The 26,473-nt window shown below is 42.7% G+C and overlaps 1 protein-coding gene across 1 annotated transcript in view; it reads left to right on the top strand.

Annotated features, from left to right (window-relative positions):
* Positions 1-26,473, top strand: part of CCND3 (cyclin D3) — a 92,419-nt gene that overhangs the window by 17,959 nt on the left and 47,987 nt on the right. The window lies entirely within an intron of this gene.

Genomic DNA, 26,473 nt, shown 5'->3' with positions numbered 1-26,473 from the left:
CACACCAGACTCCTCTTGAGATATGCTAATCTGGGATTTAAAGTCAAGGAGATAGAAGGAGCAGATATTTTCCATCTCCTGGGGCTGGGCCAAGCTCTTGGACCACCAGTGGTAATAAATGCCCCTTCTTCTATGTCACCCCCATTCTAGTTCCAACCTGAGCAGTAAGACTCAGCTAGACCTGGGTGCTGAGGGGCTTCGGTGCAGCACTGGGTCCCACTGTGTGCTAGGGACTCTGGACATAACTCCTGTACTCCTGAGCTTGTCCATGGCCCATGCCCTGGGCATACAGAGGACCAAATCCAGGGGGCTGGTGGGTGAGTGTTTGCTCTGATGTATGTTGGGGTAGCAGGATGGTTGAAAGAAGAAGGTAGTGGTGGGCTCCCAAGGCCTAGCTGTCTGTGAGGAGGGCACCCCCACACATCCCCATTGCTCAGTGAGGATGTGTATGGAGGGGTCTCACTACCCTCTCAGTCCCTAGTTGCTGGCAACCTGGCAGGGTCCCACATTACTGTAATTAAGTGAGTCCCTTGAGGTCCCTCAGGTCCTTTAATGTCCCACATCCACAACAGACTGCTGGGCATCTCCTCTCTGACATAGCCCTCACTTGCACCACACCAGCAGACTCAGTAAATGCATGCTAATAATAACCAGGACCAACTGCATAAGTTGCAGAGCGCTGTGTTCAAACATTATTAAGAATCTCTGCTCTGACCGGCGTGGCTCATTTGTTTGGAGTGCTGTCTCGTAACCTAAGGCTTGCAGGTTCGATTTCTGGTCAGGGCACATACCTGGGTTGCAGGTTTGATCTCCAGTCCAGGCGCTTATGGGAGGCAACCAATCAATGCTTCTCTCTCTCCCTTCCTCTCTCTAGAAGCAATAGGCAAAAAATGTCCTCAGGTGAGGATTAACAACAAAAAAATTTTATTTTCAGAGTGGCCCTGACTGGGTAGCTCAGTTGATTAGAGCCTTGTCCCTGTGCACCAAGGTTGTGAGTTCAATTCCAGTCAGGGGACATGTTTCTCTCTGTCTTTCTCTCTCTCTCTCAAAATCAATTTAAAAAGTTAACAAGAAAAATAATTGCAGGGTGGTGACAACAGAGCATTAAATCAAGTGTGGGGCCCTCTGGGCAGTGGACTCTGTGTGACTACACAGGTCGCGTGCCCATGAAGCCAGCCCTGACGATAGCTACCATTTATCAAACACTTGCCAGACCCTGTGCTAGGTGCTCAACATGCATGATCTCATTCCTTCCTCTCAGTAGCCCTATTATCCCTATTGTGTGGATGAGGAAATTGAAGGATTAGACAAACCACATAACTTCCTGAGGTCACCAGCTCTTAAGGGCTAGAGCGGGGGATGGAACCCAGCCTGTCTGTCTGCAGAGCCTGGGCTCTTAACCACCACCCCCCGGTAGGGGTAGAGAGGTTGCTGGGCAAGGCAGCTGCTTCCCGTCCCCATCTGCTGCCCTATCAGGGGCAGGAAGGAAGATGAGGAAAGAAGCAGCAGCTGGCAGTGCAGCAGCAATAGTAGCAGTGGTGAGGGTGGCCAGCCCAGGCAGAAATGCCGGGTGGGGACAACGAGCGATGGCGCAGGCGTCGTGTGAGCTGGAGGCAGCTGATAGACACCACAGCTGTGCCCTCCACCCTCTGCCCGATGTGGGCATCGCTGAGCCCTCTTCTCTCCTGTCCTTCATATCACCTCCAGCGCTGCCGCTCTTCCTCTTCTTCCCCACCTTTCCTCCCACCCTCCTTTCCAGCCACCCTCCACTGGGAGCTCACTCAGGCTGTCCTCCAGCTGTGTCCTCAACATTCCCACAGTACTAACAGCCATGGTTTGGTGCGCACTACTACGTGCCAGGCACACCACTAGGGACTTCTCAAGTGTATAATCTTGAATTCTCTCCACAAACGTGTGAACAATTATTATCCTCATTTTATAAAGGAAGAAACTGAGGCCTACAAAGGCTAAGAGGTTTGTCCAGAGTTCCATGCTGGTGAGTGGTGAAGAGGACCCTTGGCGCCAACCTGAAGCCCTGCCTCACCGCCTTCCCCTCAGGGTGAGGTTGGCCTGACAAGATGCAGTGGTTTCCTGAGCATGGGAGAACCTTTTCTCACAAAGGAGATAAATAGTGGAGAAACAGTCAATTTGAGGGGGGAATCAGTTGTGTCTTGTGAGGAAGGAAGACATTCATCTTCTGCCTCAATTTTGCATTAGCTGGGGTGGAGTTCAGGGGGTGTCTTATCTACCTGGAAGGCCCTCCTGACATTTGGGAAAGCAGATCTCGTGGAGTTAGGTGACAGGGAGGGGGCTGAAGGGCAGAGGACACGGATGAAGGAGGACGGAGGCCCATCTCACACCTTTTAGCCAAGGGCATCCTGGCACCAAAGAATGAACTGTGAGAGGCATTGGCGGAGGTTAGACTGCTGTAACAGAGACCCCAAAATCGGGGACTTAAACAAAATGGAAATTTCTCACGTACAAGTCCGGGCGAGAGATCTGCCGTCTGACAGTGTGGCCCCGCGCTCCTCCCATGATGTTGCTCCTCTCTGTCCTCGGATGTTGATGGCAGCTCAGCACCCCTGTCCTGGGTCCATGACCCTGCCACTGGGAAAGGAGAAAAGGGAAGGAGGAGGCACTGTCCCTCCTTTTCAAGATGTGGCCTAAAAATCACCAGGTCACCTATCCCTTTGGCCAAAAGTTAGTCATGTGTCACACTTAGCTGCAAGGAAGTTTGGGGATCATACATACTGGAGCTTCTAGTACAAAGGGAAATTAATTCTTAGGGGCAATGAGTAATCTTTGCCACAGGATCTAGATGGGAAGGGACCCCACAAGCCATGTCACATGGGTGAGGATGGCTTTTTTATGTGGAACCTCCAAGAAGAGAAGTGATCTTAAATGGACTTCTCTCTGGGAGACTCCCAGGGCAGAGGGGCTGGCACCCTGTTGGCTAATGCCCTCTCCCCTGGACTGTCCCATCTCTGGTCCGAGGTGGAGGGTTTGATTGTCCCTCACCGTGACCAGAAGCCCCTTGGAGGTCCTTAGGGAGCCCTTGCTCCAGGAGCACTGTAGGATCAGGGTGAGGTTCACTGGAGAGCACCATATTTGCCCCTTTGGGAGGCCCTGCTGTTCTCAGTTGGGGTGAGAAGGTCCTATCTCACTGAGGTGGTTGAGAGGGTCAGACGTGATCATCTGCAGCATCAAGAGATGGAGACACTGAGTGAACGACTGATGGAGAGCTCCAGGCTGAGCTTTGTCAAAAATGAGAGGAACGGTTTTCCCTGATGTGAATCTTCAGGCGGCTAGATACAAAAGGCAATCTTTTGGGTCCAGTGTTTGCTCACCCACTAACTCATTCATTCATTCATACATTTATTCATTCATGCATTCATCATTCCATCCATCCATCCACCCATTTATCCAGTGTGCCTGTTGTTTGAATGCCTATCACGGATGTGCCAGGCACCGTGTTCAGTGTGGATGAAAGAAAAAAAACCAGACAGGCCCATGGAGCTTGTCAGCCCTCGGTGTCGCCTGCTCTCCATAAAGGGCAGAGCGGGCCATTGCAGCTCCGAGAGAGCCAGCCTTGTGGCTCAGAAATCAGAAGGCCTAAGGGAGCCCATTAAAGCATGTGGCAGGCCCACACCTTGAGCGAGATGCCTGCCACCATGGTGTGGGCGGCGAGGTGCAGTGTGGGCTGGGGGAGTGGGGGAGTGGGGGTGCCAGTGGGGAGCGGGTGGGGCAGGCTTTGGAGCTGCGGTTTCACTTCTCTGTCACTTACCAGGCGTGGAATCTGCTTCTTCTCGTTGGTGAGTTTTGTGACTTCTCATCAGAGCTTAGGGGAGATGTCCTGTCTCACTTCCCCCTTGCAACCTGGCTGTCCCTTCAGTGCTCCAGTTTGGTGGAATCCCTTCCTCCCTCCACCCGTGACCCCAGTTCACCAACTGCTCCTCTTTGCTCCAGGCAAGGGGTTGGTGTGGAAAGTGGAAATCTGTGTGGGGACACTTCCTCTGTGGGGCCTTTGGTTTCTCAGCCTCCTCCCTGGGCCCCTCTTGGCCTTGCAGTTCCCCCAGCTAGTCCACAAATAACGAGGATCCATGGTACTGCCACATGGGTTGGCGTTTGCCTGCTTCCCAGAGGACCACTGCCACAGTCCTCCTGAAATGTTCAGCAACCTAAGGACTGACTGCCTAGCCCAGCAGGGGCTCCAGCTGTCTGACCGGCACAGGCCCTGTGCCAGCTCCTGGGCCAGTGCCCAGGCCATGCCTCTTGTTGACTCTTTTGGGTGGGGGGTGAATTCTGCTGCTCTGGCCCACATTGGAGGAGGGGCGAGGAAGCCTTGCCCTGCCACCCTCCCCCCTTCCCTACTTCCCCACTGCACATGAGGTCGCCCTGGTGAACCAGATGTACACGTGCATGAAGGGAGGTGGGTGACACGAGCAGACGGCCACCTGTGACTTCTCTAGGCCAAGTGTCGCATCAACACCTGGGGAAGACCCCCTAGTGGTTTGGGGGGAGCTGTTTTGACCTGAACTTTATTTACCCCTCACAAAGGAAGTAAATAAATAGCTCTTGGTGTGGATGTGCGTGTGCCAGACGGTATGTGCCTGCTGCACACCGTTAGAAACTGTGACCCAACCCAGAGGAAGTGGTGACAAAAATGATTGTTTGTTTTATTTTCCATTTACCCTTACAACTCTTCTCTACCTCCACCCTTTTTATGTGTGCTGAGAGGCTTTCTTTGCCAGCCTGGGATCCAGTCACTTGCTCATTTATTTCTTCATTCTCTCATTTTAGTGAGTACTGAACCGACATAGTGCCAGACTGGCAAAGTAAAAAGATATTACCAAAGAAAGTGAGATGGGAACAGGGTGCCTTGGTGTTTGGACTGCTTACTAGCTAGATGATCGTGGGCAAGTTAATTTGTGGGATCAGGCCATATCATCTCACAGGAGTTGCAGGAGTTAGGTCAGAGGAATAGTGGCTTACTCATGGCCAGCTCTCAGTGCCATGTGACTTTCTTTCTTTAAGGACACATTCCGCACCTGGGAGCAAAGTTTGCGGTTTGCCCTCTGCACCTCTTCCCTGCTCCTGTGGCTGGATGCCTGCCCCAGACCCCCATGAGTGCCCGCCTGCCTTACTGTGCACTTGTCCAGCACCACTCTGCTCAGAGACCATCAGAGGCTTCCCAGGGCCTGTGAAGTCAGATTCAACTCATCACAGTGCTCTGGTTCTGCTAGCATCTGGGCTCAACCCACCTTTCCATCCTTTGGGCCACAATCAACCGGTGTAACCCCATTCCTGCAAACAAGAGTGCTTGCTACATCCTGGGGTGTTCCTGCTTCCATCACTTTACTCACACTGTCCCCCCTCTCTGGAATGCCCTTTGTCCTCCTCTCATCCACCCTCTCTATCCAAACTGGGCCATTCTTCAAGTTTAAATACACTCGATTCTTCCCCCCACATGTCCCGCCTCCTGGGTAATCATGTCCTGGGTAGTATAGTATGTGTGGTGCAGCTTATTGTCCTTCCTAGATTTTCCTTAGTTCCCTTCCACTCTTTCGGCCATTTAGCCCATAGGAAGAATGAAGGTTCTGTGCCTGATGCCCCGGTCCTTGTTTCTCCAACAGTGCCCATCACTGCATATATATTCTCAGTAGATGTTCCTCCAACAAATGAGTGAGGCGAAACAGTGAGAACAGAGGGCAGAAAGTGCGAGTCTTGGGATACAGGCTCTCTATGCAGTGGGCATTCCAAAGCAGGGGAGAGTAGGGAAAGCTGGGGGTGAGGGAGGGCTTCCTGGAGGTGAACGGGTGGAGTTGGGAGGGTTGGGAAGCAGAGGTGAGGGCAGGACAGGTGCCACAGCCATCCTGACTAGAGCCAGGGATTCTTGCTCCAGCCCCTTGCCGCCACGCAGATGTCCACATCTGGGAAGGGCACTGTGGATGGCAGCCTGACCAGGCACGTCTGTGCACAGGGTCCTTCTGACGACCCAATCCACATGGCGAAGCAAAGGAGGACAGAGCACAGCCAAGAAACTCTTGCATGTTGGGTCAGATACAGGCACAGGGCAGGGTTTGGAAAAAAGTCATGCATTCATTTGTTCACTGATTCATTCAGCCTTTTTTTTTTTTAAGATTTAAAAAAGTATGAAATGCATACTTTCTCAGTATAGAAAGTTTAAACAGTACAGAAAAATAGGGGAAAAAAGCTAGAAAAAATCGTTCCCAGTTCTTACCACCCAGGGATAGCCCTTGTTTACATTTTGTGTGTCTCTTAGCCTTTTATCTTTATTATTTAAATAATTTTCATGCAACTATTTAACAGCTATTTAAATAATTGTTAATTTTTATATATAATTTTAGAATTAAATTTATTAAATGAATAGTACAAAAATTATAACCATAAAAGGAAAACAAACTTTATCATTGTAAAAACACATTACAGACAGAAAGAGGAAAATAAAGATGTAAGTCCCACCCTCCAGATAAAACCAGTGTTAAGGGTTGGTATGTGCCCTTCTGAACCTTTTTTCTGTGCATATATTCTCATAGTTTTATTCTTATTTTCTAAAGATTTTATTTATTTATTTTAGAGTGAAGGAAAGGGAGGGAGAAAGAGAGGGAGAGAAACATCAGTGTGGGAGAGAAACATCGATCGGTTGCCTCTCCCACATGCCCCAACCAGTGACCAGGCCCGAAATCCAGGCATGTGCCCTGACTTGACTGGGAATTGAACTGGTGACCCTTTGCCTATGGGACAAAGCCCAATCATCTGAGCCATACCGGCCAGGGTGTGTTTTATTTTTTTAAATAAGATAATAGAATATTATCCATATGCAATCATTTTTATTTTTATGAAGTTAGGGTCATTTTGCATGCCCAATGTTGCATTTCCCTTTTTTACATAATTTTTCATGCTACGAATATTACTTAAATTTCCAGTGTTATACAAAACGAATCCATGCTATTAATGCACAAACCAGTTTTAGACTATAATTTACAATAGCTGTTTACAGACAGTTTGCCTGAAAACACAGGAGTATCTTAATTTGTACATTTTAGAACATGATTGAAATATTGCATTGATTAATCAAAATGATTTTAAAACCTTAACAGTTACTATCTAGCTAAAGTATTTTTAAATGTAGTGGGAAATATCTTTTATTTCATTTCAGGTATATGAAACTAACAGAAAAAGGCATTATTCTCAGATTGCGGATTCCCACAGACATTTCCTAAGCTTTGTGCTGGGCCAGAATGCTTGCCTTCTGGAGCTCCCAGTCTGGTTGGGACTCCAACCCCTTAGCAGTTTCCACTTCATGTAATAAATGGAGGAATGAATTCTGTACTGTGTGCAATGGAAGCCTGCGAGGGGTGAGGGGCTGGGGAGACAGTCAAGGAGGCTCTGTGAAGAGGAGACATTGTTGCATTGGGTCTTGAAGAACAGCAGGAGGTTCCAGATGCATAGGCTGGAAGACAGAGTGGAGGGGCCTCCTGTAGCAATGTGACTTGTTATCGGCGTCCCCCTGACTCCAGTGGTTTGTTTCTCTGTTTCCTTTGGAGATGACAGATTCTGTGACCAAGGGCTCCAGCTGTTTATCAGGGGCCATCCCAGGGCTGGGGGCTCCCACTCCCTGATGCAAAGGCTGTGAGGCCCTGATTAAGGAAACAGCTGAGGCAAAGGACCCTGGGCAGCTCCTGGAAGGCTGCGGTGAGGAGTAGAGGCGGAGAGAGCAGGGTGCGTTGCAGGGGAGAGCCAGCGTGAGGTACAGGAACAAACCTTGCCCCTTGTGCTTCTAGGGCGTGCCCCGGCCCTCCTCCCCCTGGCGAAACGCAGCTCCCACAAAGCCCGGGGACAGCACCTCTTTTGTGACTCCAGTCATTCATCAGACCATTCCTGATGGCATCACTCAGAATTAATTCCTCTCCTTTTGCTCACCTAGCAAGTCAACATGTTGCCATTGAAAGACTGTGACCTCTTGAATCAAAAACCAGAGTAACAGCAGCTAAAATTCATGAAGCATTTAACATATGCTAGGCACCGTAATGAGGTTTTGAATCTGTTTTCCCAACTCTCAGGGAGGCAGGGGTTATTACTATCCCTGTGTTATAGAGGAGGGAACTGAAAGGCAAAGGGGCTAGTGAGCTTGAAGTATCACAGCGGGGGTTCAAACCCCTGGAGTCTCATTTTCCTTGTTTATATAAACAGGGAGATGAAAACAGTACCTTTTTCTCAGGGTAGTTTTGCAAGAACCAAATGAGGTAATGTATATCAAACATGTGAGCTCCCACCCCTCCCCATTATCGCCCTCGCACCGCTCATTCAGTATCACGTTCCTTGGGAAGCGCTAGATTGCGTTTACATAGCATGGTGCAGTAATGGGTAAGAGATCCATTCTAGAGCTAGACTGTCTGAGTTCAAAATCCTCTCTCAGATCTGTGACCAGGCTCTGATAAGTGACCTTGAGAAAATTACTTTAACCTTTTTGAGCCTCCGTTTCTTCGTCTGTAAAGTGAAGATGATAATGGTATCTTCCTCATAGGTTGTTTTAGGACCAAAATGAATATATTTCCGCATGCATATATTTGCTGCTGATATGGATTAATTTCAAGAAGGTGTCACCTGGGTTCTCCCTGCCTCTGAGGACATGTGCAGCTGAGTGGTCCAGATAATAACAACGTCTAGTACCCATGGATTGGAATTCTTCTTACTATAAGACAAATACTTGCTTATTGTAGAAACTTTGAAAATACAGAGAAGAAAATGAAAATGAACCATGATCCCACTACTCAAAAATAATCACTGTTAACATTTTAATATACTTATTTTCAGTGTTGTTTCTATTTAGACAGCTATTTTCCTAAAATTGGGATCATGTGCCATATTATAGTTTTGAACTGACTTCATTGTACATAAGATGAGCATTTTCCAATGCAATTAAAATATTTTTGAAGTAGGGTTACTGACATTCTGTTTTGTTTTACTAATTGAAAGACTGTGTAGTGAGGGAGTTGATTAATAGATTGATGCCATTCTGGAGGTGGGGAGGTCTGTCCCATTGTGTATTTTTTCCAGTGACTTAGGAGATAACATGGGTGGCCTGTGATCAGCCGGCACCTTTGTGTCTGACTCATCTTGGTGTCACATATGCTCCTGCATTCAGAGCAGGAATGATGTTGTCCATTCATTCATTCAGCAAATATTTATTGAGTATCTATTATGTGCCAGGTTTGTTTTATGTCCTGGGGATACATCAGTGAACAAAAATGCCTTCCCTTGTATAGCAAGGGGTGGGACTGGTAGGACAGATAGCAAACAGTACACACAATAAATAAGCAAGGTTATAAAGCTCATTAAAGGATGATAAGGACTATGGAAAAACAAAAATACAGAGCCAGTAAGGGGGATAGTCCTGGAGAGGGGACATTTTACAGTTTTAAATAGGATAACCAGTGTCAGCTGAGCAGGAAGTATTTGAACAGTGACTCAACAGTAAGGAATTGGCTTTGTAGCTATATGGGGGGTGGAAGGGTGTGTGCTAGCAGAGAGAACAGCCAAAGCAAAGATCCTGGAACTAGGACCTTCCTGGAGCGTTTTGAGGAACAGCAGGAGGACCAGTGGGACTGCAATAGAGAGTCATTCTTGAATGGATGACTTGACACTGGGAGGGATAGCCAGTATGTTGGTTGAGAGAATCAGGAATTAGATCTTAACAAGCTGTAACTAATGATGTAACTTTAATAAGATACAAATTACAATAAAAACAAAGTTTGCTCTGATGTTAACAAAAAGTCCTCTGCGAAGCAAGTCACCTCAAATCTCTCTTGTTACTTGACTGGGTGTGAATTATAAATAAATTGCACAAGTACAAGATAAGGGAGATAGGGCTTAACAGTCATTCATTTATTCGTCATGTTTTTATTCAATGTCTGCTATGGGCCTGGACTCGCTCTAGGTGCTGGGGCTTCAGAACAAGACAAAGCCCCTGCCTTTGGGAAGCTTGCATTGTAGCGGGTAGAGACTGACACCCAGCAAACAAACGTATAATGTGATGTTGGGTGGTGATAACCGCTAACACCGGCAGCAGTTAAGCATGGTTCTCAAGAGAAAACTGTGGTTTAATTTGGGTCTCAATTCATTATGAGTCAGCTGCGTAATGCAGTTGCCAAAAAGCCTAATTCCATGTGAGGCTTTATGAACAGAATGCCCAGCACTGGAGAGGTCGTGTCCTCTGCTTTCTGATCATCAAGCTAGACTTGTCATATTGCATTTACATTCCAGAGGAACATTGACAAACCTGAACTTGTTCAGAGAAGAATGACTAAGATCATGGGGGGAGAGGTGCTGTAACACCATCCAGGAGATAGGACCAGCTTCAGTGGGAGGAGGGTCCAGAAAGGTACCAGCTCAGTGGGCCGAGACATTTTCTAATGGTCATGAATGGGCCGTGAGAGAGGGTGAGACTCCATTCTCCAAAACTGTGAAGATGAGCACGGATTTCACCTGTCTCTGGATATTAATGAGGATGTACTGAACATGGAAGAAGACTGGATTAAATATGTAGGGCACCTTCCAGTTCCAGGTCATACTGTGTATGAGAAGAAGAGAAAGGGCTTTCTGCAAGTAAGCTGTAACACAGATAATTTCACATTAACTACATTTTAATAGCCAGCAGCCACCAAGACCACTGGTAGAATCCCAATATGTAAAAGCCAGAAGTTCCTGGAACTCCTTCACTCGTCACTTTAGTTCAGTGTCCAGATCTGAGCTCTAGATGCTTCAGAGGGTTAGAGAACATCCAACAGGAGAGCCATGGGCTAGTCAGCAGGTCCCTCCCCCTTTTTATTTTGGTAATTTCAGAGAGAGTAAAAGTACAAGAATTATACAGAATGTCTCCATATAGTCTTCTCCAAGATTCCCCAAATGTTAACATTGTATCACATTTGCTTTATCATTCAATCTATCTTTTTCTCTAATGTGTGTGTGTGTATATATATATATATATGTATATACACACACACACACATACATTGAATGTAAATTGCGGACATAATATTCCTTACTCCTAAATATTTTAGTGTGCATTCTTAAAAAATTTTTTTTTCATTTATTTATTGATTTTTGCATGTGCCCTGGCTGGGGATCAAACCCCACAGCCTTGGCGTATTGGGACCATGCTCTAACCAACTGAGCTACCTGCATTCTTAAAACAAGGCCTTCTCTTACATAAACCCAATAGAATGATAAAAACAAGTAAATTAATATTGATATAATGTCAGTGTCTTATCTACAGAACTTTTTCAAATGTCACAACAGTCCCAATGCTTTAATACCCAAAAAGAAAAAAGGTCCCAGATCACAGGTTGTATACAGTTGTCATGTCTTCATAAGTTTCTTTTAACCGAAAATGTTTCATTAATTTTTCTTTACCTTTCATGATATCAACATTTTGATGGGTGGGCAAAAGACTTTTAAGTCTTTTTAAAATATGAGCTAAGATAGGGAGAAGGTTTTGATATGGATCCTCAGGTTAATTTGGTTTATTCATCAAGAATAATTTCCCGCCCTGGCTGGGTAGCTCAGTTGAATAGAGTGTCATCCAGATATACTAAGGTTGCAGGTTCCATCGCTGGTCAGGGCACATACAGGAGGCAACCAGTGAGTGCATCAGTAAGTGGAACAACAAATCAGGCTGTCTCTCTCTCTCTACACACACACACACACACAGACACACACACTTTCTCTTTCTCTGTAAAAATCCATAAATAACAATTAAAAACGAAAAAGAGCGATTTCCTTGTTCAAGTTGTTTTTGTGGCTCCACTTTGATCATCACAAAGCATCCAAAAGCCCTCTATATTTATTTCCTAGGGTAGCCATAACAAAGGACCACAAACTGGATGGCTTAAAACAACAGAAATGTGTTCTCTCGCAGTTCTGGATCCCAGAAGTCCAGAATCAAGCTGTCAGCAGGCCATGTGTCTCTGAAGCCTGTTGGGGAGGATCCTTGCTATTTCTTCCACCTTCTGGTAACCCCTGGTATCCCTTGGCTTGCAGCTGGATAACTCCAACCTGCCTCTGTCTTCAGATGGCCGTCTTTTCTCTGTGTTTCTTCTTATAGGGACATCAGTCATATAAGATTTAAGGACCCACCCTACTCTGATATGACCTCATCTTAATGATATCTGCAACAACCCTGTTTCCTGGTTCCAAATAAGGTCATTTCTGAGGTACGGGGTGGGGGTGGGGGGTTGGAACTTCAACACTTCGTTAGGGGACAGAGTTCAACCCACAGCACCCCTACCTCATCTTTCCAGCCTAACCCTGCATTTCTTAGGTGGCCCCTCTGCTCCAACCACACTAAGTGTCCTCAAGGGGACCCTGCTTTCTCTCAGACTCGAGGGTTTCTTTCAGCCATCTCCACCTCCCTGTGTCAGTCAGGGAAGGGAGGCCTGGGAAGGTGAACTTGCCCACGGCCTCTCACAAAGCAGTTCTCTGACTGTTTCCTAGCTATTTCCTCCTTGCTCTGACTCTCTGCTGGTGGCTATAGGAGGGATCTCAGAGCTGGTGAGCGTTCTAGTCACTGGCCTTCCCCTCTGAGATGTTCAGGGCTTATGAGGGCCCAATGTCTCAGCTGACATTGATCCCTACTGTGTCCTCAGTTGTCAGAGTGGGGGTGAGGGTGGAATTCGGGTCTTCTGTGTTCATGGCTTCCTCCCATTCCACCAGAGCCTCACACCCTGCCTGAGCTTCTTGGAGTGGGGCTCAGGATGTCAGATGTATCAACATCTCCTGCAGAGTGTGTTCGATGTGTCTGGGGCCCCTCTCCAGACCTCCTGAATCAGAATCTCTGGTGAAGAGACCCAGAGCCTGCCTCTTTAATAAGCTTCCCAGTGACCTTTTAAGTATGAGAATTGTCATTCATAGCCCTCATCGGATGCTTATAAAATGATTGATGGACTGATTGACCAACTGACTGCATGGATGAATTTCTGTGAAGGGCAGATCAAGAAAAAACTTTAACAATTTCCTCTCCATGTTTCCAGATCAGTTTTTCTGGGAACCTAAAACTACTCCAAAAAATAAAGTTTGGTTTTTTGTTTTTAAATGGAAGTTATTGCCTATAGCGTAACTAAAGAATGTTGCGTGAGAAGAACTATATGCACAACCAATGGACATGGACTAAGGAGAGGGGGAGACAACTTGAGGGAGAGGGGTCACTGGGTGGAGGGGAACAAAGGGAAAAGAAATTGGGACCCCTGTAATAGCATAAACAATAAAGCATATTAAAAAAAAAAAAAAAGAGAGAATGTTGTGGAATGTTGCAGGGCCGGGAACCTCCTCAGTCAGTGTTCAGGTGTGCCCTGCTTCTGCTCAAGCTTCTCTGTCTTCAGTGGGGTCCCCATTCAGGATCCGAGGGAAATTGGCAGATCTCTGGTCTGGTCCTGACCTGCCCAACCCTCCCACCCCTTGCCCTAAACTCTGAGAGCCTGGGGGTGACAGAAGACAGTTGCTCCACCCCCAGAGGAGCCCAGCTGTTTTCCCCAACCCCTCATTTTGGCCACCTGAACCCATTCACAGTTTTCCTGTCAGTTAACAGGCCCCACTGCAGTGTGGGAAGGGGCCCCTCTAGATGGGCTGCGTGTCATTTACTGGTGTCGTTCCTCAGGCCTCAGCGGAACAGGTGCAGGCAGAAGCAGCTGGGTGAAATGAGGACATTCTTCCTCTCCCTGCCTTCTCCTCTTCCTCCAACTCCCTCCACCAACCCAGCCACACTGAAGCCACATCCCATTTCCTCCACAACATTCAATCAAAAGCTTCTCTGTGCCCTCCCTCCCTCCATTCAGCAAGGGGTAGCGCCCAGGAGGGGGGTTGCCTTAAATGGGGAGGGGACACACTCGAGGGAAAGTGGAAGGCGGTGGGTTTGCATGGCCACTCTCCCTTTCTGTGGCGCTCTTTTTTGTAGGGAGCAGACTGATGTCACCAAGAAGGTGGGGAGGGCTGTTCCAGGGACTACTGAGGTCGATGTTCTGGTTGTAGCTGCCTGCAGTCTGGAAGGCAGTAAAGACCTATTATGAAGTTGGCCAACCCATCTATCCCCTTCAGGGCTGAATGCTCCCTGTCAGACTCAAATCCGCATTGTAGAACTTTTAAAAGTACTCAAAGTTGAGCATGCACCTGCTGAAGAGCTTGTTAAGCTAGAACTGAGGTGGTGCCTGAGAATTTGCATTTCTAATTTATTTCCTGGTTGATGTTGCATCTGCTGGCACTGGGACCACACCTAGAGAACCACTGTTCTAGGGTCTCCCCTTAAGATTTCTGATAAGTGGGCTCTGCCTAGCCACCACCGGGGAAGAACAGGTCACTCAAGGAAGTTGGGCCCCCAGCGGTATCCTTATCACTCAGGCTCAAATCACAACCCTCCCCTCTTGCAGTTCTGTGTGATTTGACTAGATTTGGATAGGACGGTGGGGTGGCATAAGAAGAAGGCAGAAGGAAAACCTCTGTCTGCTTGCTCCCCACTCCCACTAGCCTGTCCCCCTGAATCTTTTGTTTCCATATCTCCTTCTCTGCCAATGGTAGGGAAAGAAGGATTCCCCTGCTGTGTTCCCTGAAACTTACCTTTCAACCATATGCTATGGAATATTAGTCAGCTATTCAAAAGCATAAAGGTAATTCTATGAAGTGATTTGGGAGTGACCACCATAACATATAGAGTGAAACTGATGAACTATAGGTGGAATGTGGTCTTGCTTTTGTAAAAACTATCAATCATGAAGCTGTAAATGAAGATATATAGATATATGTATTTACATGCACACAGACAAAAAGGCCTGGAAGGACCTTTTCCAGACCACCAACAGACATTATCTCTGGAAGATGGGAGATGTCACTATTTACATTCTCTAATCCTATATTTAACAAGCCTATCTCACTCTGTAATTAAAAGCCAATGAAAAGAGGAATAGGACACATAAGCAAACATATTTATAATTTTCAAATTGGCATTTCATCACAGCAGCTGAATTCATAGATATACTATACATAGAGAACTGAGACTGATTTTTGTACCGATTGGAATGATTGCTATGATCTTGACTTTGAGAAATTTTTCTGCACTATTTGCACTAAAAATGTTTATTATTGATAAATCCTATCATATTTAAGCTCCACTGCTGTTGTTCTCTTATTATTGATTAAATAGTTATGCATATTTTAAAAAAGCCAATGAAAATAAAATAAAAAGCCAGTGAAATGCAGATGAAAGAAAAGGGTGTAGGTCTGAGAAGCTATACTCAACTATTGTTTTTTTTTTTTAATATATTTTATTTATTTATTTATTTATTTATAGAGAGAAGGGAAGGAAAGGAGAAAGAAAGGAAGGGAAACATCAATGTGCAAGAGTACATTGATTGGTTACCTCTCACATGCCCCCAACTGGGGACCCAGCCCCACAACTCAGGCATGTGCTCTGATCAGGAACCGAACCCACGACGCTTGGGATTGCACGCAGGCACTCAATCCACTGAGCCACACCAGCCAGCGCTAGACTCAGTTACTAACAGCAGGGGGTAGGAGGTGCGCTGAGGGGTCTCTCCCTACACCACCTCCCCCAACCACCACACACTTCTGCACTGTTTGAATTTGTGAAAAAGAGGATTGTTCATTTTTTAACTTTTTTTTTTTAAAGGACATATAGGCAATAAAGGAAATAGCCATCCTCCTTTTCTTCTCTACCTGTTCCCCAGCAGCCCCTGGCTCACCCCCACCAGCTGCCGCCCCAGGCTCTGCCATCTCAGTCCTTTCTGTCACCTTCAGATTCTTCACTTGCTGTCTCCGTTTCTTCAACAGCCATTCTTTTTTTTTTTTTTTTTTAAAGCAACATTACATGTTTTTGTTTGCCGATTGCCAACATTCTAGAAATGGAAAATAAAATCGCGTAGCCCTAAAACAGCGTCTACAAACATGACTTGATCTTATCCATCCTATCTGCTTCTCGCTGCACACGCATGTCCTTTTAGGATTGTAGTCTGCACAAATGCTATTTTGTGTCCTGAAATTTTTTACGTCACCTAATTTTGTAAGCCTGCCTGTGTATGGACACAGCATCATTTCTTCTATGAATGGTACTATGGTTGTTTAACCAGGCCCTGATTGTTAGGTCTTTGGGTGGTTTCCAGTTTTTTGCTATTTATTCATTCATGATTTAACCCGCTCCTTTTGGGCCCCGCCTCCTGCCAGCCTATAAAAACTGCCCTCTTAAAGGTCATTGCTATGGGTCTTCCCTCCAAATCTAGCAGCCTCTTCTCCATACTTGACTAAGCCCTTGTCCTGACTTTAATTGGACTTGGCCTTATTAATCACCCTCCCTGCCACCCACCAGCCCATCCATCAGCCCCTTCGTAAAATATTAGGCTCCCTTTATTGGCTTTGTTTTTTCTGTTTTTTAATCTTTTATTCTTCCAAATACACACATTTTTACATTTTCATTGTAAAAAAATAAAACAACTAATAATTGGGTAACATAGAGTGTAAAAATACATTTTAAGTTTTCATTGTATTATGTATTTTATGATTCAAAGAGAATACAAATGTACATATATGAATATATATGTATGTATGGATATAAATTATGAAGCAATATATTATGATAAAGCTAAACCCATAATATACCTACCTCGGAACTAAAGAAATGTAGTATCACTGATTCTATGGAAGCTTCCTGTGTTGCTCTTTCTGGGTCACCCTTCTATTAAGCCCCACTGAGATACTGTGGATTTTGTTTATTTTATCATTCTCTGAATTAATTTTAATCATTTGTAGATTTGAAGAGGTATTATCTAGACAAACATATTAACTATTTGTAATGACATTGTTGTTTCTTTCCAGTTCTATACCTTTAATTTATTGTTATTCTTTTCAATTTTATACCATTGCTTTCTGATTTTGATAAGACTTCCAATATAATGTTGACTAAAGGCAGGAATAACAATGATCCTTGGCTTGTTCCTGAATGTAAAAGAAATGCTTCTACTGGTTTTTCCACTAATAATAATGATTGCTATAGATTTTTTGGTACATGTTCTTTAATAGGTTAAGGAAGTCTCTTTATTTCTAGTTTATTGTTAAATTTTATCAAATGTTTTTTTCTACATCTGTTTAAATGATCTTATGGACTTCCTTTTTTCATCTCTCAATGCTATAAATTACATTAAATTTTTTATCTTAAACTTTCTTTGTCTTTCTAGGATAAGTTCAATCGGGACATGATATATTATCTTTTTTATATAGTACTGAGTTTGATATGCTTATATTTTGAACAAGGTGTCAGCATCTATGTTCATAAGTAATATTAACCTATAATCTTTTTTCATACTTCATTTGATTAGTTTGGAATTAGGACTTTACTAGCCTCACTGAATAAGTTTAGAATGTTTTTCCTTTCTTAATCTCATAGAAAATGTGGCTTAAAATTGGAATGGATGCTTTCTTGAATGTTTTGCAGATCATTCCTATAAAACCTGGTATCATCTTTGTAGAAAGATTTTTAATTACCTATCGAAATTTTGTTTCTGGCTATGTGTAAAGTGACCAGATGCACGCTGGTTTGCCTGGGCTAGGGGCCAGGTTCTTTATGTCTGTTCTTTGGCATACTTGTCAATAATGCCTCTTTTCACTTTTAAAGATGTCCTTGTTTGTATAATAAAATATGTGGTTGTTCTGTATGTAAGACTACCTAGGTTTTTCTTTCTTCTTGAGTTACTTTTGGTAGATCATGTAATATTGTCTAGTTTGTCTGCTTCAAAGTTATTGGCATGAAGTTGTTTGTAGTTTTCTCATTTTTATTTATTTATTTTAGAGAGAGGGGAAGGGAGGGAGAAAAGGAGGGAGAGAAAGGTCAATATGAGAGAGAAATATCGATTGGTTGCCTCTCGTAAGCACCCCAACCAGAGACTGAACCCACAACCCAGGCAGTTGCCATGACTGGGAATCGAACCAGCAACCTTTTTATTGGTGGGACAACACCCAGCCAACTGAGCCACACCAGTCAGGGCAGTTTTCTCACTTTTAAAACTCTGCTGTAGCTTTAAATATATCACTTTAAAATTCTCTAACATTGTTTATTTACATCTTTGTCTTGATCAATATTACCTAAGTTTTGTCCATTTTATTAGTCTTTTTAATGTATAGTTTTTGATTTATTTGATTTTCTCTACTGTTTATTTTTTAGTTCATTAACTTTTGCTCTTACTTTATTGTTTTCATCTTTCTACTTTCTTAAGAGTTATTCTGCTGTTCTCTTTTTTAAAAAAGTCTAACATCTATCCTTTATCAGTTTTAAAAAAATTTACTTATTGATTTAGAGGAAGGAAGGAAGAAAGAAAGAGAGAGAGAGAAACATTGATTTGTTGTTCCTCTTATTTATGCATTTATTGGTTGCTTCTTGTATGTGCCCTGCCTGGGGATCAAACCTGCAATCTTGGCTTGAGGGAACCATGCTCTAACCAACGGAGCTACTGGTACATGTACTTAAGGCTATATATTTCCCTAAAAGTGTTGTTTAAGTTGAATCCATTAAGGTTTTTTTTTTTTCTTTATTGAATACACATGTCATAAAATGCACGTATCTTAGGTCTACAGTTTGATGAGTTTTGGCAAATGTAGACAAGCATGTTACCATCATCCAAATCAAAATACAGGATATTTCTATCATCCAAGAAAGTTCCATGGGGCCCATTTTGGATCACTCTTCCCTTTACCACCAGAGTTAATCAGTGTTAGGACTAGACTAGGCTAGAAGTTCATCTAAATGGGCTCATTCAGTATTCTCTTTTGTGTGCAGCTTCTTTCATCAGTATATACTGTGTATATTAGTTCATCTCTTCCTTTTTAATGCTGAGTTTATTTCATTATATGGATAGATGTACACTTTTTGCTTATCCATTCTCTGTTGATGGTTGTTTGGATTGTTTTCAGTGTTTGGCTATTATGAATAAAGCACCTGTGAACACTCTTATACAAGCCTTTTGTGGACATAGCTTTCATTTCTCTTAGGCAGTAGAAACTGAGAATGGAGGTAATTCTCAATCTCAGAGAAAATGTCTTCATCATCAAAAAATTAAAAGGCATTGTTTGTCACTTTTATACATCCTAGTGACTTTGCTTTCTATATGAATGGACAACGATGTACAGTGTTACTATGTGGCCATTGGTTTAAAAAATGCTGACCTTGTTTTTTCATTCAGTTTTTCAGGAAAAAGGGGACTTGTATGTAAAGGCAGGTCCTGCTTCCTCAGAATCATGTTAAACATGGCCAGCAGTGTACAGACCTATAGTTAGTTGGACATTTGCGATTTTATCACTCTCTTGTTTGGAAGTGGAAAGGCTGGGTCTTATAGTTTAGACATTTAATAAGTGTCACTATATGGTATTTTCATTATCATTTAGTTCTAGTTCTTAGAAAATTTTACATTAAGATTATTTTTCTTTGAACTATATATTATTTGGAAGTGTGTTTTGATATTTCCATATGTGTGGGTTGGTTTCTTGTTGGTTTTTGATGACTTCTAACTTAATTGCATTTTGGTTAGTTAATATAGTTTTTTTAATATTAATTTTTTGAAATATTCCGAGACTTGCTTTATGACCTAATGTGTAGTAAATTTGTATGCTTAAAAAGAATGTGCATTCTCCAACACACGCACACACACAAACACACACATATGCAGTTATTTAACAAGCTTGAATATAAGTACACACAGATGTAAATATATATAAATATATAGATAATAGATATCAAGTTTGTTCAGATCTTTCAAATTTTTTCTGATTTTTGTCTGTTCAATCTACCAGTTTACCAAAAAAGATATATTAAAGTCTCCTACCCCAATGGTGGATTTATCAGTTTCTTCTTATAGCTTTGTCAAGCTTAACATTATACTTTAGAACATTTATTATTTGGATATGCAGATTCAGAATTGCTATATTATTCTAGCAAACAATTAATTATTGTAATTGTTTCTGATTGGGATTACATCAAATTATAAAGTTTTTGCACATCAAAGGAAACCATCAACAAAACAAAAAGACAACCTACTGAATGAGAAAACATATTCACCAATGATATGTATAAGGGGTTAATATGCAAGTTATACAGAAATCATACAACTCAACACCAAAAAACAAACAATCCAATTAAAAAATGGGCAGAGGGCCTGAATGGACATTTGTCCAAGGAGGACATACAGATGGCCAATACACATGTAAAAAGATACTCAACATCACTAATCATTGGAGAAATGAAAATTACAACCTCAATGAGATACCATCTCACACCTGTCTATCATCAATAAATGGCTATCATCAATAAATCAACAAACAAAATGTGTTATCCAGATTGTGGAGAAAAGGGAATCCTCATGCACTGTTAGTGGGAGCACAGTCTGGTGGTGCAGCCACTGTGGAAAACAATATGTAGTTTCCTCAAAAAATTAAAAATGGGACTGTCCTATGACCCAGCAATTCTACTTCTGGGTATATGTCTGAAGAAACCTAAAACATTTATTCAAAAGAATATATGCACCCCTGTTTTCATTTCAGCATTATTTACAATAGCCAAGCTATGGAAGCAGCCTCAGTGTCCATCAAAACACAAATGGATAAAAAAGCTGTGGTACATATATATGTGATATATATACAATGGAATGTTACTCAGCCATAAAAAAATGAAATCTTACCATTTGTGGCAGTATGGGTGGACCTAGCGGGCATCATGCTAAGTGAAATAAGTCAGACAGAGAAAGACAAATACCATACAATCTCACTTATAAGAGGAATCTAAAGAACAAAATAAATGAACAAACAAAATTGAAACACTCATAGAATACATGCCTTGCACACCACGTTGTGAGAATCAAATGAGATAAGGTATGGGAATTCACTTTGCAAACTGTATGTAAATTATTTTGCAAATTATTATTGTTCTAGCCATCAAGCAATCAGTGTCCCCAAAAGCCATAGATGGTTAAGGGCTTAGCTGGTTGATAAAGCCATGCTTTTGCATTTGCAAATACTATTTCATAGGGTGGCTGCAAGATGTAAGTGTATTTAAATTATTAAGTTATCTGGATCATAGTAAGTGTTCAATAAATAGTAACTTATTATTTTTGTAACTACTATTATGATTATTGTGTTGCTGTTGCTTTTATCCTGAATTCTAGATCAGCAGTTTACCATTTTATGATCATAGGCAAATTTCTTAACCTCTCTAAGCCTCAACTTCTTCATTTTTGAAGCTAATAACTAGTTCAGAGGATTGGTCTGAGAATGATATAAAATAATGGTAAAAAGGGCTTGTCAATGTCATACTCTTAATCTTGAAGATCTCTTCTAAATGTTGCAACTTCTCTGACATTCCCATATCATCGCTGACCTCTTACCTGAGTTTGAAGCCCTTATTTAAAATATAGTTGAGTAGGACCACTTGGAAATATTACCATCAATATAAAGCATTTTGTCCAAAGTTAAATTCTTCATCTTTTCTCTTCACCAAATCATTTCAGCTTTTTGAGCACCTAAGTGATGGATTTAAGTTAAGCCCTACCCTTAAGGAACTCACCATTTACTAGAAGACTGACCTTAAATATATATGCTAGAAATACCGTTGTAGAAATTCATACAAGGTGCTTCAGGAGACCCTAGAGAAGAAATAAACCCTGTGAGGAGGAGGGTGATCAAGTCATGGAAAGCTTCTCAGACCAGGGGAAGCTTGTTTCCCTTTTTCTACCAAATATATCAGAACCATTGTCCATCATTCTCCTAGCACAACAGACTTCGGTATATAAAATTAAACAGATTTTTTTTCCCCCCATAACTTCCAAGCAGTGACTCAGGGATATAGGCCCCTTACTTCTTCCACAGTGTCTGCATCCTGACCCCCATTAGCTTCCTCTGCATCCTACTCTCTTGTAACTGAGAGTGTGAGGACTGCGTGGCCTCTCTGACCCAGGTCTGAAGAGGCAACATCCTTGCTGTCCGCATTCCATTGTCCTGACCCAGGGGCATACCCCACCTTTGACTAACTGCAAAGGAAGCTGGGAATTGTAGTTTTCTGTGTACCAGGAAGAGCAAAGGATTCGTTGGGCTTCTAACCAGTGTGGGCCATAGCTGCTTCAGAGGCGTCTTTGACATCAGCTACTTCTGACATGTTCCTTTTGCTGTTCTGCTTGTGAAGCAGAGGAGACTGACTTCAGTAGTCCCATGTGTTCAGTCCCTGCCTGACAAGACCTTTACTTTTTTTTCTGTCATCTTGTTCACTGCAATAATACTTCCAAGCCAAGAAAAAATTATTTGGCACCTATGTCAGTGCTTGGCACATAGTAAGTCTACAAACAATTACTTTTAAATGTATGAATCCTTTCAGCTGCAGAACTAACTTAGAGGTTATTTTTAAGACTAAATAAACTCAGTATTTGAGTGTGCTGATAGAAAGGGAGGAAGGGAGGGTGTGGAAGGAGTTTTTTTGAATCCTACACAATCAGGAATAGGAGTATCTCCTTTTAAAAATGTTTTTAAAAGGGAGGGAGAGAGAGAGAGGGAGAGAAACATGGATACAAGAGAATCATCAATTGGTTACTTCTCCTACACGCCCCGATGCAGGTACAGAACCCACAACCTAGACATTACCCTGATGGGGAATCTAACCTTTTGATGTATGGGACAATATGCTTCAACCAACTGAACCACCCAGCCAGGGCAGGATCTCCTTTTTTTTAAAGAGCTTATTTATTATAAGGTCACCTCTGAACTACCCCTGAAGGTAAGTAAAAATCACCTCTGTGCTAGAAACTTTCCAGTACCTCTGCTCCCTCCTACAGAACCAGAAAGGGAAAGTTACAGTGCTGTGCAAAGGCCTCAAGAGCCTGGATCTGGAAGTGAAGGGAAGTTCTTATCACTTAAAGAAGCTAGCAGAGCACGGGTGAGCACAGATTCTGAGGGCCTCACGAGATAGCTCGGCCACTTCTAGCAGTGGGCCAGTTACTTAATCTTTTTGTGCCAGTTTTCTCATCTGTAATATAAAGATAATTAAACCCCCCTCTTCTGGTTTTTAGGTTAAGCAAGTTACTATAATAAAAAGCATAGGCCTATGACTGGCACAATGTAAGTGCTGTATAATTACAGATATTGTTATCGTTAGGGACAGAGAAGAAATGGTGGCTTGAAGTTCTAAATTGACAGACTAGAAGGGCCCTTAGAGGTGACTGTGTCTGGCTGGATTATCACACGGCTCCTGGTTATCAGCTCACACTTTGGTTCTAAGCTATTTGGTAAAGTAGGTGTAATTTAATTTAAGTGCCAGCTGCTCCAGCACCATGGCTGCCCCCGTGCCTGTTTTGTCCCAATCTGACTTTTCTACCCCAGAACACCCAGACTTTTCCCCACCACCCAGATCTCCACTCTGCCACCCCCTCACCATTCCACCTTAGTTTTCTTGTATCTGTCCCAGGGTCAGATTCTGCATGTCAGTGCCAACTAGTTAATCTGGTAAATGGTTTCCTCCAAAAGTACAAATTGCTGCTTCATACAAAGGTGCATTATGATTGGGGCCCTTCTGGGGAATATGCCTCACCCTTTGTGTCCTGGTGTGTGGAAGGGAGAGGGGGGCAGCATTCCAGCTAGGAAGCTGGAGAGATTAGGCCACCGAGCTCCCCTTAAAGAAGACAGACCCTCTCTGAACATCCATCCTGTTGGCTGGGGGAGGGGCAGATGAGGATACTGGCAGGGACATTTAATCAATAAATTTTTAGACATAGAGCTAGGAGCTGGAGGTGGTGGGGCAGGATATAAAAATGAGTAAGATTTGTCCCTGCCTGCAAAGACTGAGGAAAATAAAAGCACACAGTTAATAAGCATACAAAATAAACTTATCTCGGGCTAAAGTAGATACATATCAGAGTATAAACAAGGATGAAGGATCCATTCGAACTGGAGGTTTCAGGTGATTCTGTGGAGAGGCTGATGGTGGCTTTAGAACTGATGCTTGAAGAGGATTTTATAAAAGTGTATTGTGTTTTCTACAAATAGTAGGAAATCTACAAATATTAGAACACAGAAAGAAAAGAAAATAACCCACAGTCTCACAATTTAAGAAGATCCCTGCTATCTCTACATAGTGGAATTATGGGTGATTTCTGTTTGCTATACATTTATGTATTTTTAAGTTTTCTATCATGAGGTTTACAATCAAAAGAATACACATTTCTAAAAACAAAATGTAAAACTCAAAGACAACTCAGTGCTAACATTTCAGTATGTTGTCCTCCTAGTCTTTTTGCAGTATGTAATTTTATTATCCATTTATACAATTAGATATACCTGCTCTTTTCAACTTCTCAGCACTTGCCCTGCTATTATAAATATAACTGAGTGGTTGTGGGATATAATTCATATAACCATTTTCCTTCTATTAGACTATAAGGTTGTTTATAATTTTTTGCTGTTATAAATAACCTTGATACATTTCTATGTATAAGTATTTTTTTTAATTAATAAACTATTGTTTTTAGGTTCACATCAAAACTGAGTGGAAAATAGAGTTCTCATAAACCCTCTGTCCCCCACATACCCACAACCTCCCCTACTTTCAGTCCCACTATCAACATCCTGCCTCAGAGTGGTGTATTTGTTATAACTGATGAACCTACATTGCTACATCATTATCACCCAAAGTTTATAGTTTATATTAGGGTTCACTCATGGTGGTGTATGTTCTATGGGCTTTGACAAATGTTGATGATATGTATTCACCATTATAGTTTTACACACAGTATTTTCACTGCCCTAGAAATCCTTTGTACGCCACCTAGTCATCCCTCCCCTCCCGTAGGCCCTGGCAACCTCTGTTCTCTTTACTGTCTCCATAGTTTTGCATTTTTCAGTATGTCCTGTAGTTGGAATCATACAGTATGTAGCCTTTTCAGATTGGCTTTTTTGAATTAGTAATATGCATTTAGGTTTCATCCATGTCTTTTCATGGCTTGATAGCTCTTTTTTTTTTTTTTTTTTTTTTGAGTGCTGAATAATATTTCATTTTTTGGATGTAGCACAGTTGTTAATTTATCCATTTACTTACTGAGGAGATCTTGGTTGCTTCCAAGTTTTGGCAATTATGAATAAAGCAGCTATAAACATTCATGTGCAGGTTTTTGTATGGATAGAAGTTTTCAGCTCATGGGTAAATACAAAGCAGCACTATTGCTGGATTGTATGAGAAGAGTATGTTTAATTTTCTAACTGCCAAACTGTCTTCAAAGTGGCCGTACCTTTCTGCATTCCCAGCAGCAATGACTGAAATTTCCTGTTGCTCCACATCCTCACCAGCATTTGGTGGTGTCAGAGTTCTGGATATTGGCCTTCTGATAGGTGTATAGTGGTGTGAAATAATATAAAATATATATACTGTATATAGGTCTCTGTTCCCAATGCCTGGCACAGACTTCTAAAACACTTGTCATTTCCTAAGTGATAAGAGCACTGATAGCACCTTTGTTCTAATATTTGGTCTTTGACCCCACTCCCTGACACAGGGCTCCTAAGTCCCTTGGAAGTTCCTGGGTGATAGGAGTGTCTTTTGTTCTAATGAGGTGACTCTGAGTGGGCTTCTGAACGGTTTCTGGATGGAGACTGGTCATCAGAAAGACCATGATTAGAAGCTTGGAATTTCAGCCCTGCCTTTTCATTCTGTAGAGAGAGAAGAGGGGCTGGAAACAGAATTCATAACTGATCATGCCTACGTGAGGAAGCCTTCTACAAAATCCCAGTAGTGTGGGGTTTGGGGTGCCCCCCTGTCAATGAACACATCCATGTGCCAAGAGGGTGATGTACCCCAACTCTACAGAGGCAGAAGCTCCTACACTAGAGCCCCTTATGTATTTCTTCATCTGGCTGTTTATCTGTATCCTTTATCATAGCCTTTAATAAACTGGGAGATGTAACTGTTTCCCTGAGTCCTGTGAGCTGCTCTAGCGAATTAATTGAACCTAAGGGGGAAAGTTCATGGGAATCTCTGATTTGTAGCCAAGTCAGGCATAAGTTGTGGGAAACCTGCAGTGGGGAAAACTCAGGTCATGGGACTGAGCCCTTAACCTGAGGATCTGACACTAGGTAGATAGTGTTATAATTCAGTTAAATTGTAGGATACCCAGCTGGTGTTGCAGAATTGCTTAGTGTGGAGGGAAATAACCCAGACCTGGTGTCAGAAGTGTTGTGAGTATGATAGTGTGAAAGTAAAGGAGAAGGACATACAGGAGAAGAAATGAGGTTTTTCCTACACAAGTGTTATCTCATTTTTGTTTTATATTTTTATTTATTTATTTTTAATTTTGTTTATTGATTTTAGAAAGAAAGGAAGGGAGAGAGAAAGAAATGTCAATATGAGAGAGAAGCATCGATTGATTGCCTCTTATTT

The sequence above is a fragment of the Furipterus horrens genome, unplaced genomic scaffold, assembly GCF_987537825.1.
Source record: "Furipterus horrens unplaced genomic scaffold, mFurHor1.1.pri manual_scaffold_6, whole genome shotgun sequence".
In the NCBI taxonomy this organism is placed as follows: Eukaryota; Metazoa; Chordata; class Mammalia; order Chiroptera; family Furipteridae; genus Furipterus; species Furipterus horrens.
The sequence above is the reverse complement of the archived record's forward strand: the minus strand, read 5'-3'. Positions and strand labels throughout refer to the sequence as shown.